Source organism: Eleutherodactylus coqui, chromosome 8 (assembly GCF_035609145.1).
Source record: "Eleutherodactylus coqui strain aEleCoq1 chromosome 8, aEleCoq1.hap1, whole genome shotgun sequence".
Taxonomy (NCBI): domain Eukaryota; kingdom Metazoa; phylum Chordata; class Amphibia; order Anura; family Eleutherodactylidae; genus Eleutherodactylus; species Eleutherodactylus coqui.
In genome coordinates, this window is record NC_089844.1 from 154,168,528 (window position 1) to 154,183,254 (window position 14,727).

The window sequence follows — 14,727 nt, forward strand, 5'->3', positions numbered from 1 at the left end:
TGCTGATATGGAGTTACACAGCTATTTTTCTTGAACTCCAAGATAGCATCTGTTAGAAAACCTTCAAGAAATTTACTTACAATGAAAGTTAGACTTACCGGACTGTAGTTTCTAGGTTCAGTTTTTGACCCCTTTTTTAATATTGGCACCACATTGGCTACACACCAATCTTATCACTGTTGAGTCCTTAAATATAAGAAACAAGGGTGTATCTATCACACTACTTAACTCCCTTAGACTTCAGGGGTGTATGCCATTGGGACCTGGTGATTTTTCTATTTTAATCTTATTAAGACAGCTCTGCACTTCTACTTGAGTGCACAAGTTTAGCACAGGACTGAATACTTGTGCTGTAGTCACTTACACGAAGGTAATGAGAAATTCCATACAAAGGAAAAAGTTAAATCCGCTTGATTAAAGAGTAAAATGTATAATCTTCCTTTATTTGGTCATAGTAAAATTGCTAGGTGTACACATCTCTAACCAGATGCGTATCGGCTGCACAGAGCCTTTGTCAGTGGTACCAAATATGACCAAATAAAGGAAGATTATAAATTTAACTCTTTAAGCAAGCAGATTTCACTTTTTCCTTTGTATGGAATTTTTCATTGTCTAAGCCTGGACTGAGGGCAGGTGAACCTGCTTGAACAAGCAGTGGATCATGAAATATACAGGAAGTGAACAAGCTGATAGCACAGCACACCATATTCAAGTGTGTGTCCATTACAGAAAGGTAGCGTGGTCCAGGAGTAGGCGGGATCTGGTTCACAAAGACAGCAGTGCAGTTTAAATGGTTGAAGCAATAACATAGTCAGGATACATAGCCAAGATTTGGTACACAAGATGGATGATCAGTTGTAGAGTAGCAAGTATGTGGGAGAATCACTTGATTAGAGGCACAGGGTACAATAACATACAAGGAAGGAGGGAACAGGTCCAGGTTTATATAGATGGCTAATTGGGGAAGGAACAAGACATGGAATGGACTAGACAGAGAAGACACAGAACCAGGAACAGGAGAGAAGGACAAGGAACACAGGACTTGGAATCAAAGGTAGCTATCCAGCATGCGGAATAGCTTAATAGGCAAGGCTGCTGCTCAGAATCCTGACACTGAGTCAGACTGGTGCCATTTAGCGGACATTTTACATTATCACTCTGATTCTCATCTGACATTTTAGTTTCCTCTTTGAATTCACTGGGGAAAAAGCTATTAAAGGGCCAACATTTTCAGTATTCATCTTTTTACTTTTAATATAGTTGAACAACAGTTTAGGGCTAGTTTTAGTTTCTTTGGCAATGTGTCTCTCTGTCTCCATCTTTGCTACTTTTATCTTATTTTTACATCATTTATTTTTTTACTTTTCGGTTATTACCACTTCTTCACTTTATTGTTGTTTTAGCAGTTTAAACGCTACCTTTTTATCTTTTATCCCTACCTTTCCATCTTTATTTAGCCACATTAGTTTCCTCCTATTCCAAATGTTTTTATTCCTGTACGATATAAACCACTCATTGTAAGTATTTAAGATGTTTTAACCATTTCCCATTTCTTGTCTTTTCTCTTATTTTTGAGGACAGTGTCCCAGTTTATAAGGTTAAGGGCACCCCTCAGTGCTTCCTGGTCAGGAGTTTAAAGCCCCCTCCTCCATAAAGCGCTGGCTGTGATTGGTTCCTGATCTCTGTGGCTCAGCCAATCAGAGCCAGGGTTCGAGGAACAAATCACAGCCATTCAATGTGATGGCTATGATTGGTTCATTGAGCGCTGGCTCTGATTGGCTCAGCCATGGTGCTCAAAAACCAATCACAGCCAGCGCTTCCTGGAGGTGTAGATTGTGAGCCTCCAAACCACGAAGTGCTGGGGGAAAACTACAAGCAAGTGTGCTGGAGCTGCAGAGGAAGAGGAGATGCGCAGCAGACCTGACAGCGCCAGATAGGTGATGTATTTGTTTGTTTGTTTTTTAATGCAGTTAAGGCTTATTTATGGGCTTTTGCAGCAGGACTTCCTACTGTAAAAGTCACATTGCACCACATGAAAACCGCTTTTTCGAGTGATGCGATGCAACACATAGGAAGGGTCCATAGGGAAACATGGGCTACAAAACCTCGCAGATCGCAGCTGTATCAAGCATGCCATGATTTTGTATTCTTGCAATGTAGCAGGCTACAAAACATTGCTAATGTTAAAGAATCCATTGGAAAGCATGGACTTGTAGCATGATGGATCACATCACGTAGTTTTGTCACCTGTGAGAAAGCAGCCTAAGGGCTCAGTCGCATGGGTGTTTTGATGCACAAATTTTTGAACACATCAGTTATGCATTCAAAAAACGCTTGCAGCGTTTATCCGCTCAAAGAGACCGCTGCCCGCTATCCCCTGCTGTGGCTCTGACAGCTGCAGCAGGGGATTCCTTGGAGGTGAAACCCCTGGATGCTGTCACATCCAAGGGCTCCACCTATGGTCATTGGAGCCGGTGGCCCCATTGACATACAGAGAACATCGCGATCCTCTGCTACAGCTGTGACAGCTGTGGCAGAGGATTTCTTCATCTCTGCGGAGAGTCGCATTGTTACTGGACACTGTGACAGCATTGTCACAGTGTCTAGTGAAAATGGGACTCCCGGATGAGATGAAGAAATCCTCTGGCACAGCTGTCACAGCTGTGGCAGAGGAGAGCAATGTTCTCCCATTGAATTCAATGGAGCCAGCAATAATAACAAGGATAGTAACAATTTTCTGGTCACATGCTGACTATTTATAACTAATAGTGAACTGCCACATTTCCCAAAAATAAGACACTGTCTTATGTTATTTTTTGCCCCAAAAGAGGCACAGTGTCTTATTTTCAGAGGCGAAGGCTTATACTCACCTGGTCCGCAGCGTCTGAGTCCCTTGCACTGGTCCGGGATGCCATGTCTTCTGTGCTGAGATATCACTTTATTTCTGGTAACGGGGCTTTGAATACCCCACCTCCAGCAAAGCGAGTGCTGTGATTAGATCGAGTGCCAGACAATCAGAGCCGGCGCTCGATGAACCAATCACAGCCATTCAGTGATGTCATTCACTGAATGGCTGTGAATGATTAAGCGCCGGCTCTGATTGACTGGCGCTCGATCCAATCACAGCACTCACTTTGCCGGTGGTGCGGGAAATATAAACAGATAAACAAAAAAAGATGTACTGGGCATGACCGCTTGTGTGAGTATGCAGTTATGCGCAGTACATTACGTGGCCATATGCAGGGCCACAGTTGGGCTCACAGCTAGGAACTGCTGCGAGGCTCCACAAGCAGATTCCATATACGGATGTGTGAGCCTGACATTATTCAGATCTCTACCTGTAATGCCCATGTAATTTACAAAAAGTCCCTAGGACCGCTTACCTTCCTGCAGTAACAGGAGCAGCCTTTTGAGCGCTTCTGTTTAAGACCACAGCACCTTAACATGCCTATGAAGCCTTGTAGAGTGCTACTTTCTACACCCTATCCATGCCAATGAAGTCAAGAAATACCCCCCAAAAGTGTCCGGTTTGCAGCAAGCATGGGAGGAGGAAGGATAGCCGTTTCAAAATAGGGTCACTTGTAGGGGGTGTTCTATTTTGGCAGCTTGTTAGCTCTACAAGTGAGCAATAAGGCCTGGAATTGTGCCCTAAAAGCCAAAGGGTGTTTTCTCTATTATAGGCCTAGTTATGTGTTTAGTAAGCAGATTGGGGCTGCGATGGCTATTAGAGATGAGCGACCACCAAAATGCTCGGGTGCTCGTTACTCAGGACGAAAATTTTGCGATGCTCGAGGGTTCGTTTCGAATAACGAACCCCATTGAAGTCAATGGGCAACCCGAGCATTTTTGTATATCGCCGATGCTCGCTAAGGTTTCCATTTGTGAAAATCTGGGCAATTCAAGAAAGTGATGGGAACGACACAGCAACGGATAGGGCAGGCGAGGGGCTACATGTTGGGCTGCATCTCAAGTTCCCAGGTCCCACTATTAAGCCACAATAGCGGCAAGAGTCGGCCCACCCCCTCCCAACAATTTTTACTTCTGAAAAGCCCTCATTAGCAATGCATACCTTAGCTAAGCACCACAGTACCTCCAACAAAGCACAATCACTGCCTGCATGACACTCCGCTGCCACTTCTCCTGGGTTACATGCTGCCCAACCCCCCCCCCCCTGCACGACCCAGTGTCCACAGCACACACCAAAGTGTCCCTGCGCAGCCTTCAGCTGCCCTCATGCCACACCACCCTCATGCCCATTTATAAGTGTGTCTGCCATGAGGAGGAACCTCAGGCACACACTGCAGAGGGTTGGCACGGCTAGGCAGCGACCCTCTTTAAAAGGGGCGGGGCGATAGCCCACAATGCTGTACAGAAGCAATGAGAAATCCAATCCTGTGCCACCTCCATCTGGAGCTGCACACGTGGGCATAGCAATGGGGAACCTATGTGCCACACACTATTCATTCTGTCAAGGTGTCTGCATGCCCCAGTCAGACCGCGTCTTTTTATAAATAGTCACAGGCAGGTCCAACTCCGCAATGGGAATTCCGTGTGCACCCACAGCATGGGTGGCTCCCTGGAACTCACCGGCTGTACATAAATGTATCCCATTGCATTGCCCTGGACAGCAGAGCTAACGTCAGATTAAATGCAGGTGGGCTTCGGCCCACACTGCATGCCCCAGTCAGCCTGGGGTTTTTTATAAGTAGACACAGGCATGTACAACTCCCTATCGTTAAGTCCCTGTGGACTGACAGCATGGGTGGTTCCCTGGAACCCACCGGCGGTACATAAATATATCCCATTGCAGTGCCCTGGACAGCAAAGCTAACGTCAGGTTTAATGCAGGTGGGCTTCGGCCCACACTGCATGCCCCAGTCAGACTGGGGTTCTTTAGAAGTGGACACATGCAGTTACAACTCTGTGTGGACCGACAGCATGGGTGGCTCCCTGGAACCCACCGCCGGTACATAAATATATCCCATTGCAGTGCCCTGGACAGCAAAGCTAACGTCAGGTTTAATGCAGGTGGGCTTCAGCCCACACTGCATGCCCCAGTCAGACTGGGGTTCTTTAGAAGTGGACACATGCAGTTACAACTGCATGTGGACCGACAGCATGGCTGGCTCACTGGAACCCACCGGCGGTACATAAATATATCCCATTGCATTGCACATCACAGCTGAGGTAATGTCATGTTTAATGCAGGTGGGCTTCGGCCCACACTGCATGCCCCAGTCAGACTGGGGTTCTTTAGAAGTGGACACATGCAGTTACAACTCCGTGTGGACCGACAGCATGGGTGGCTCCCTGGAACCCACCGGCGGTACATAAATATATCCCATTGCATTGCCCATCACAGCTGAGGTAATGTCATGTTTAATGCAGGTGGACTTCGGTCCACACTGCATGCCCCAGTCAGACTGGGGTTCTTTAGAAGTGGACACATGTAGTTACAACTCCGTGTGGACCGACAGCATGGGTGGGTGCCAGGAAGCCACCGGCGGTACATAAATATATCCCATTGCATTGCCCTGCACAGCTGAGGTAACGTCAGATAAAATACAGGTGGGCTTCGGCCCACACTGCATGCCCCAGTCAGACCGGGGTTTTTAATACATAGGCAGGTACAACTCCCTAATGTGAGGTCCGTGTGGACCGACAGCATGGGTGGCTCCCTGGAACCCACTGGCGGTACAAAAATATATCCCATTGCAGTGCCCTGGACAGCAGAGCTAACGTCTGATTAAATACAGGTGTGCTTCGGCACTAACTGCATGCCCCAGTCAGGCTCGAGTTTTTTATAAGTATACACAGGCACGTACATCTCCCTAATGGGAAGTCCATGTGGACCGAGAGCATGGGTGGGTCCCAGGAAGCCACCGGCGGTACATAAATATAACCCATTGCAGTGCCCAGCACAGCTGATGTAACGTCAGCTTTAATGCAGGTGGGCAAAAAATTAATTGGATTACATTGTAGGCGAGGGCCCCCAAAAATTGGTGTACCAACAGTACTAATGTACCTCAGAAAAATTGCCCATGCCCAACCAAGAGGGCAGGTGAAACCCATTAATCGCTTTGGTTAATGTGGCTTAATTTGTAACTAGGCCTGGAGGCAGCCCAGTTAAAATAAAAATTGGTTGAGGTGAAAGTTTCAACGCTTTAATGAGCATTGAAACATATAAAAATTGTTTACAAAAATTATATGACAGAGCCTTGTGGGCCTAAGAAAAATTGCCCGTTCGGCGTGATTACGTGAGGTTTCAGGAGGAGGAGCAGGAGGAGGAGGATGAATATAATACACAGATTGATGAAGCTAAAAGGTCCACGTTTTTGATGGTGATAGAGAACGATGCTCCCATCCGCGGGTGCAGCCTACGTATTGTTTAGGTATCGCTGCTGTCCGCTGGTGGAGAAGAGAAGTCTGGGGAAATCCAGGCTTTGTTCATCTTGATGAGTGTAAGCCTGTCGGCACTGTCGGTTGACAGGCGCGTATGCTTAACCGTGATGATTCCCCAAGCCGCACTAAACACCCTCTCTGACAAGACGCTAGCCGCAGGACAAGCAAGCACCTCCAGGGCATACAGCGCGAATTCAGGCCACGTGTCCAGCTTCGACACCCAGTAGTTGTAGGGGGCAGAGGCGTCACGGAGGACGGTCGTGCGATCGGTTACGTACTCCCTCACCATCCTTTTACAGTGCTCCCGACGACTCAGCCTTGACTGGGGAGCGGTGACACAGTCTTGCTGGGGAGCCATAAAGCTGTCAAAGGCCTTGGAGAGTGTTCCCCTGCCTGCGCTGTACATGCTGCCTGATCTCCGCGCCTCCCCTGCTACCTGGCCCTCGGAACGGCGCTTTCTGCCACTAGTGCTGTCGGATGCCACTAGTTTGTCCGGCAGGGTCCTGTGGTATAGCATCACTCTCGAACCCCTTTCCTCTTCGGGAATGAGAGTGGAAAGGTTCTCCTTATACCGTGGGTCGAGCAGTGTGTACACCCAGTAATCCGTAGTGGCCAGAATGCGTGCAACGCGAGGGTCACGAGAAAGGCATCCTAACATGAAGTCAGCCATGTGTGCCACAGTACCTGTACGCAACACATGGCTGTCCTCACTAGGAAGATCACTTTCAGGATCCTCCTCCTCCTCCTCCGCCTCCTCAGGCCATACACGCTGAAAGGATGACAGGCAAGCAGCATGGGTACCCTCAGCAGTGGGCCAAGCTGTCTCTTCCCCCTCCTCCTCATGCTCCTCCCCCTCCTCCTCCTCAATGCACTGAGATATAGACATGAGGGTGCTCTGACTATCCAGCGACATTCTGTCTTCACCCACCTCCGTTTCCGAGCGCAAAGCTTCTGCCTTTATGCTTTGCAGGGAACTTCTCAAGAGGCATAGCAGAGGAATGGTGACGCTAATGATTGCAGCATCCCCGCTCACCATCTGGGTAGACTCCTCAAAGTTTCCAAGAACCTGGGAGATGTCTGCCAACCAGGCCCACTCTTCTGTAAAGAATTGAGGAGGCTGACTCCCACTACGCCGCCCATGTTGGAGTTGGTATTCCACTATAACTCTATGCTGCTCATAGAGTCTGGCCAACATGTGGAGCGTAGGGTTCCACCGTGTGGGCACGTCGCACAGCAGTCGGTGCACTGGCAGATGAAACCGATGTTGCAGGGTGGCAGCGTCCGTGTTGGACTTGCGGAAATGTGCGTTGAACCGGCGCACCTTTCTGAGCAGGTCTGACAAGTGTGGGTAGCTTTTCAGAAAGCGCTGAACCACCAAATTAAAGACATGGGCCAGGCATGGCACATGCGTGAGGCTGCCGAGCTGCAGAACCGCCACCAGCTTACGGCCGTTGTCACACACGACCATGCCCGGTTAGAGGGTCAGCGGCGAAAGCCAGCAGTCGGTCTGCTCTGTCAGACCCTGCAGCAGTTCGTGGGCTGTGTGCCTCTTCTCTCCTAAGCTGAGTAGTTTCAGCACGGCCAGCTGACGCTTGCTCACCGCTGTGCTGCCACGTCGCGCGACACCGACTGCTGGCGACGTGCTGCTGCTGACACATCTTGATTGCGAGACAGAGGTTGCGTTGGAGGAGGAGGAGGAGGAGGGTGGTTTAGTGGAGGAAGCATACACCGCCGCAGATACCAGCACCAAGCTGGGGCCCGCAATTCTGGGGGTGGGTAGGACGTGAGTGGTCCCAGGCTCTGACTCGGTCCCAGCCTCCACTAAATTCACCCAATGTGCCGTCAGGGAGATATAGTGGTCCTGCCCGCCTGTGCTTGTCCATGTGTCCGTTGTTAAGTGGACCTTGGCAGTAACCGCGTTGGTGAGGGCGCGTACAATGTTGCGGGAGACGTGGTCGTGCAGGGCTGGGACGGCACATCCGGAAAAGTAGTGGCAACTGGGAACCAAGTAGCGCGGGGCCGCCGCAGCCATCATGCTTTTGAAAGCCTCCGTTTCCACAAGCCTGTACGGCAGCATCTCCAGGCTGATCAATTTGGCTATGTGCACGTTTAACGCTTGAGCATGCGGTAGCGTGGCGGCGTACTTGTGCTAGCGATGGCTGGACGGTGCGCTGACAGACATTGCTGGATGGGGCCGAGGACAGCGGAGGTGAGGGTGTGGGTGCAGGCCAGGAGACGGTAGTGCCTGTGTCCTGAGAGGGGGGTTGGATCTCAGTGGCAGGTTGGGGCACAGGGGGAGAGGCAGTGGGGTAAACCGGAGGCGGTGAATGGCCTTCGTCCCACCTTGTGGGGTGCTTGGCCATCATATGCCTGCGCATGCTGGTGGTATTACGAGTAGAGCAGAAACAGAACGCTGTAATTAAATGTGCCGCTTATTGGCCTGTGGTTGGAGGCTGACTTCGCTTACGGAACGCGCAGCAGAGCCAGGAAAGAATTTGGCGCAAGCCTGCTGTAACACTTAGCTGGCTGCGTATTAATTAGGACTACTACCCCCAGCAGAGACGCAGTACACTCTGGACAGTCAGAGGCAGCTCAAAGAGAAATGTTTTTTCCCAAATTTTTTGGGAAAAGCCCACTGCCTATATACACAGTATATCTCTTTCACTGTCCCTGCCTCACCACTACTGGCCCTGGACTATGTAAAATTACTGCAGACTGTTTCCCTCTGGACAGGATGACAGCGGTGATGTGTAACGCACAGCAGAGCCAGGAAAGAATTTTGTGCAAGCCTGCTGTAACACTTAACTGGCTGCGTATTAATTAGGACTACTACCGCCAGCAGAGACGCAGTACACTCAGGACGGTCACAGGCAGCCCAAATAGAATGTTTTTTCCCAAATTTTTTTGGAAAAGCCCACTGCCTATATACACAGTATATCTCTTTCACTGTCCCTGCCTCACCACTACTGGCCCTGGACTATGTAAAATTACTGCAGACTGAGGACGCAATGCTCTGCACGGCCGATATACAAAAAAAAAAAAAAGTGCAACACTGCAAAAAGCAGCCTCAACAGTACTGCACATGGTCAGATGTGGCCCTAAGAAGGACCGTTGGGGTTCTTGAAGCCTAAAATAACTCCTAACACTCTCCCTATAGCAGCTCCACCATCAGCAGCACTTTCCCTGAGCTATGTCAGAATGCATCTGTGGCGAGCCGCGGGAGGGGACGATTTATATACTCGGGTGACACCTGATCTCGCCAGCCATTCACTGCAGGGGGGTGGTATAGGGCTTGAACGTTGCAGGGGGAAGTTTTAATGCCTTCCCTGTCTTTCTATTGGCCAGAAAAGCGCACTAACGTCTCAGAGATGAAAGTGAAAGTAACTCGAACATCGCGTGGTGCTCGCCTCTAGTAATGAGCATCTCGAACACGCTAATACTCGAACGAGTATCAAGCTCGGACGAGTACGTTCGCTCATCTCTAATGGCTGTTTTTTTGAACTCATAATAAACAGCAGTATCCATTTGAAGTGCAAATCATCATTGATACATATGCTGTACAAAAAAAGTTTTTAAAATGACACAGTTGCCAAAAAAATGAAAATAGTAATTTTTTCCGTCTGCTTAGCTTAGATTTATTCAAAACTTTGTGGTCAAAATGCAAAGTACACCTCTAGATTAATTTGTTAAGGGGTCTAGTTTTCAAAACAGCCAATCACAGGCAGCTCTTGCCTTTCATTCATTGAGTGTCTCAGCCAATAAGAAGCAGCTCTTTCAGCCGGCGGGATTTGTTTTTCAGGGATGGGTTTAGATTTAAAGGCCTTCCCTGAAAAACAATTAACCCTTTCCAATCCAATTTGTATCCTTTATTTCCTAGGGGGCTTACTCTTTTTCTGTTGTTACACAACAGCGCTATCTGCTGGCTAAAGCCAGTACTGCATGAGGTGACACGTTGGATAGGCTTTGACAGCAGAGCGGCCAGTAATATACAGTAAGAGAACCCCACCGTACGTCTTCCAACATCGGAGCTATACAGCTATACATCATAATGTCTTCAGACGTCAGACAGTGGATTGGAAAGGGTTAAGGGATGCCGGCATCTAAATTCTCTATCACAGCTGTCATCTGTGACAGCTGCGGTAGGGAATTCATTATTCCCCACAGGGATGAAGAACTCCTTTGCCACATCTGTCACATCTGTGACAGGTGCAGCAGGAAATTCTTTATTCCCCCATGGGGATAAAGAAAACATCTGCTGCATGTGGCAGATGCTTTCTTCATCCCCGCAGGGGACACGGCAACATTGGATAGGTAAGTATATATATATATATATATATATATATATATTGTGAGGGATTAGCGTTTAGGATCGGTAGCAACCTGGGCATAAGCAGTCAGAGACAGTGACACGTGGGATAAAGTCTTTAGTCCAGGCTTTGCCTGGGTTTAATTCAGTGCAAACAAAGCAAAATACAGGCCTTAACTTCAGGCCAACACAAAGTACATCCTGCTCGTCCGAGCACTTACTAAACATGAAGCGTTCCTGTCTACCCACTGGTAACCAAATGGCTCCTCCACACAGCCAGTCAGGCCTCTCAGACTTGCAAAGATCTCAGCTCTCCTCCTCCAGGACCTGTAGGACCAGGCTTTATAAGGCCTGGCACCAGCCTCACCTGGTACGTGGGAGTGGCCATCCCACCCTTCGCTTTGACCACTCCAGGAAAAGCCGGCCCGGACTATGTGGCTTGGAGCCACTTACACACTACAACGTGTCAGTAACTTAACGTTACTGACACCATACTGCCGGCTTCCTCCACCGAGCCCAGGCTGCTCGGTGGCACGTATCTGCCCAAGTGCTCCCTAAAGCCGCATAGGAGAGCATCCTAGGCGAAATGTAACGGCCCTCCAGCACTTTGCCGGTCACTGTCTCACAATATATATATATATATATATATATATATATATATATATATATATATATATATATATATATATATATATATATTTTAACACTAAAAGCTTACATTTAAAGCTCTTCCCTGAAAATCATTTCAGGGGTGCTGGCAGACTTTGCTTTCAATGAAGCTGCTGGCAGCAGCTCCATTGAAGGGAATGCGTGCAAGACCTATGGTGCACGCATGTCCCATCTTTACAGGTGCATGCCTGTTAAAAACACGGACATGTGAACACACCATAGGGAATTCAGTGGTTGTAATAGACGTGTGTTTTTCTGCGCTCGTATGCACGCACATAAACACGCTCGTGTGAAGGCTTCCTAATAGTTAGACAGCTATTATGTGCTTTAAAGCTTTTCCAGGATTAGTGTTCACTAGAGATGAGCGAACAGCAAAATGTTCGGGTGTTCGTTATTCGGAACGAACTTCCCGCGATGCTCGAGGGTTCGTTTCGAACAACGAACCCCATTGAAGTCAATGGGCGACCAGAGCATTTTTGTATATCGCCGATGCTCGCTAAGGTTTTCATGTGTGAAAATCTGGGCAATTCAAGAAAGTGATGGGAATGACAGAGTGACGGATAGGGCAGGCGAGGGGCTACATGGTGGGCTGCATCTCAAGTTCACAGGTCCCACTATTAAGCCACAATAGCGGCAAGAGTACCCCCCCCCCACTGTCAGCATAAAGATCATTCTCCTCTGCCACAGCTGTAACAGCTGTAGCAGAGAAGAACGATGTTTGCCCATTGAATTCAATGGAGCGGCAATACAGCAGGTTCCACTGAATGCAATGGGCTGCCCGCGATCGCAGGATGAATGGTCGGAAAGGGGTTAAATATATAAGGCGACCGGGCGTATAAGACGACCCCCCAACTGTCACCTTATACGCCGGTAATACAGTGGAGCAAAGAATAAAAAGCATTACTTACGTTTTTAGATGATCTGCGGCGCTCCTGCAGGCTGTCACTCCCTCCTAATCCACGGCAGACAAGCTTTCTCTATGAAAGGCTTTAAATCCCTGCCTCCAGAAAGACACGTGCCTTCAGCCAATCACAGCCAATGACAATGATGTCATTGAATGGCTGTGATTGGCTGTGTTTCTGGAGGCGGGGATTTCAAGCCTTTCGTGGAGAAAGGAATACTTTGCCGTGGATTAGGAGGGAGCGACAGCCTGCAGGAGCGCCGCAGATCATCTAAAAACGTAAGTAATGCTTTTTATTCTTTGCTCCACTGTATTACCGGCGTATAAGGTGACAGTTGGGGGGTCGTCTTATACGCCCGGTCGCCTTATACGCCGGTATATATTTTTAGTGTAACACATTTCTGGATGAATTGCAGGAAAGGGGTTATATATTTAACCCCTTTCCGACCATTCATCCTGCGATCGCTGGCAGCCCATTGCATTCAGTGGAACATGCTGTATTGCCGCTCCATTGAATTCAATGGGCAAACATCGTTCTTCTCTGCTACAGCTGTTACAGCTGTGCCAGAGAAGAAGGATTTGTCTTCTATATGTTCTCAATGGGGTCGGCGCTGCTGCCGCTGGCCCCATTGAGCGCATATAGAATGCATCCATAGCGAACCGCGGGAGGGGCAGACTTTTATATCAGGCGGACACCTTATCTCCCCAGCCACTCACAGCAGGGGGGTGGTATAGGGCTTAAACGTTGCAGGGGGAAGTTGTAATGCCTTCCCTGTCTTTATATTGGCCAAAAAAAAGCGCTAACGTCTCAGGGAAGAAAGTTAAAGTAACCCGGACACCGCATGGTGTTCGTTACGGATAACGAACATCCCGAACACCCTAATATTCGCACGAATATCAAGCTCGGAAGAACACGTTCGCTCATCTCTAGTGTTCACTGTAAAAACTGCAGGATTTTAGATTATTTTTTATTTTAGGCCATTACCGAAAAAAATTTAAAATAATAATAATCATCAAAAATTATTTTCCAAAATGTGAAGCATAAAAACTTGATTTACACAATAGGTCACAATAGTTTTGAATGTTCCAGTAATAGTATTAGCCCTATGTGATGTCATGGCAATACTGACACAGGTTCAGCCCACACATTTGTCTACAGTATGTCACCTTCACCTGCAATGTGGTCTACTCCTGCCAGACAACATGACCATTCTGCACTGTAACACCCTCAACCCAGCTATCTTGCTGCCTCTGGAAAAAGGGAGGGGGGTAATCATCTGACAGCTTTCCTCCTAGACACTGATACACATGACTGTGCACAACTAATGGGCCTGGTTGACAGCAGGATTCAGTTATGTTGCAGATCAGCCATTAAAAAACCTTCATTTTGAACTCTTTGTGGATGGATCAAGGTATACTCAAGAAGGTAGGCTCTATACAGGTTATGCTGTGGTCTCCTTACATGATGTGGTCATGGCCGAACCCCTTCCACATCACATATTAGTCCAAGAACCTGAATTGTGAGCTTTGGAAGAAGCATGTAAGCATGCTCAATAGAAAACGATTAAGATCTACACGGATTCATGCTATGCCTTTGGCATTGCTTATGAGTAGGGACCCATATAAAGAGCGTGGACATTCTTGACAGCAAAAGAAAGCCAATTAAAAAAGTAAAGGTGTACAGGCGTTGATGAAAGCCCTCTTGCTGCCCAAGAAAGTGGTCATAATAAAAGCAAAAGGCCACTCCAAGGATGGCATAAAAGAGGCAACTGGAAATCACAAGGCTGATCAGGCTGTGAAGACAGGTGCACAGAATCTCAGAATTGATCCTTTAGTATAGAGGCAGTACAGGTACTTCGAGTGGATTATAAACTGTTGATGCAGTTACAGAAGCAGGCAACCAATGAGGAAAATGAGCAGTGGGAACAAAAAGGAGGGTGGAGACACCTGAAGATGCAAGGATAGTATCCAACAAGCCCTTGTCACGCCCGCTGCCAGTGAACAGTAACTGTGGTACTGAAATGAACACTGGGGAACTGTTAGCACCATAGACCCCAGAAAGCAAATAGTTAATGAAAAAGAGAAAATAAAATAGAAGGGACTCTAACATATGAACTTCTCTGCCATAATAGAGAATGGATCGTCCTGATAAGGATGCACTCACGTTGGAACCTGGGGTACTCTCTCCCCCTGATTTCTGGAAATAAAGATAAACCTATTCAAAAGAACACACTTATCTGTAAGTGGCAGGCAGAAACTCTAACTCAAAAAATCTGGAGGAACCACTGCACCAAGCTATGATATCCCATACTTCCAGAAGGAGACCAAACAGAACAATTGACTAGCAGAGATTTCAGTGTGAGGAAGGATTAAGAATGCTCCCAATTAACTCCCAGGTGCACCTAACCAGCCACCCAGGCAAAACCCATTCCAATACAATAATCCAGAA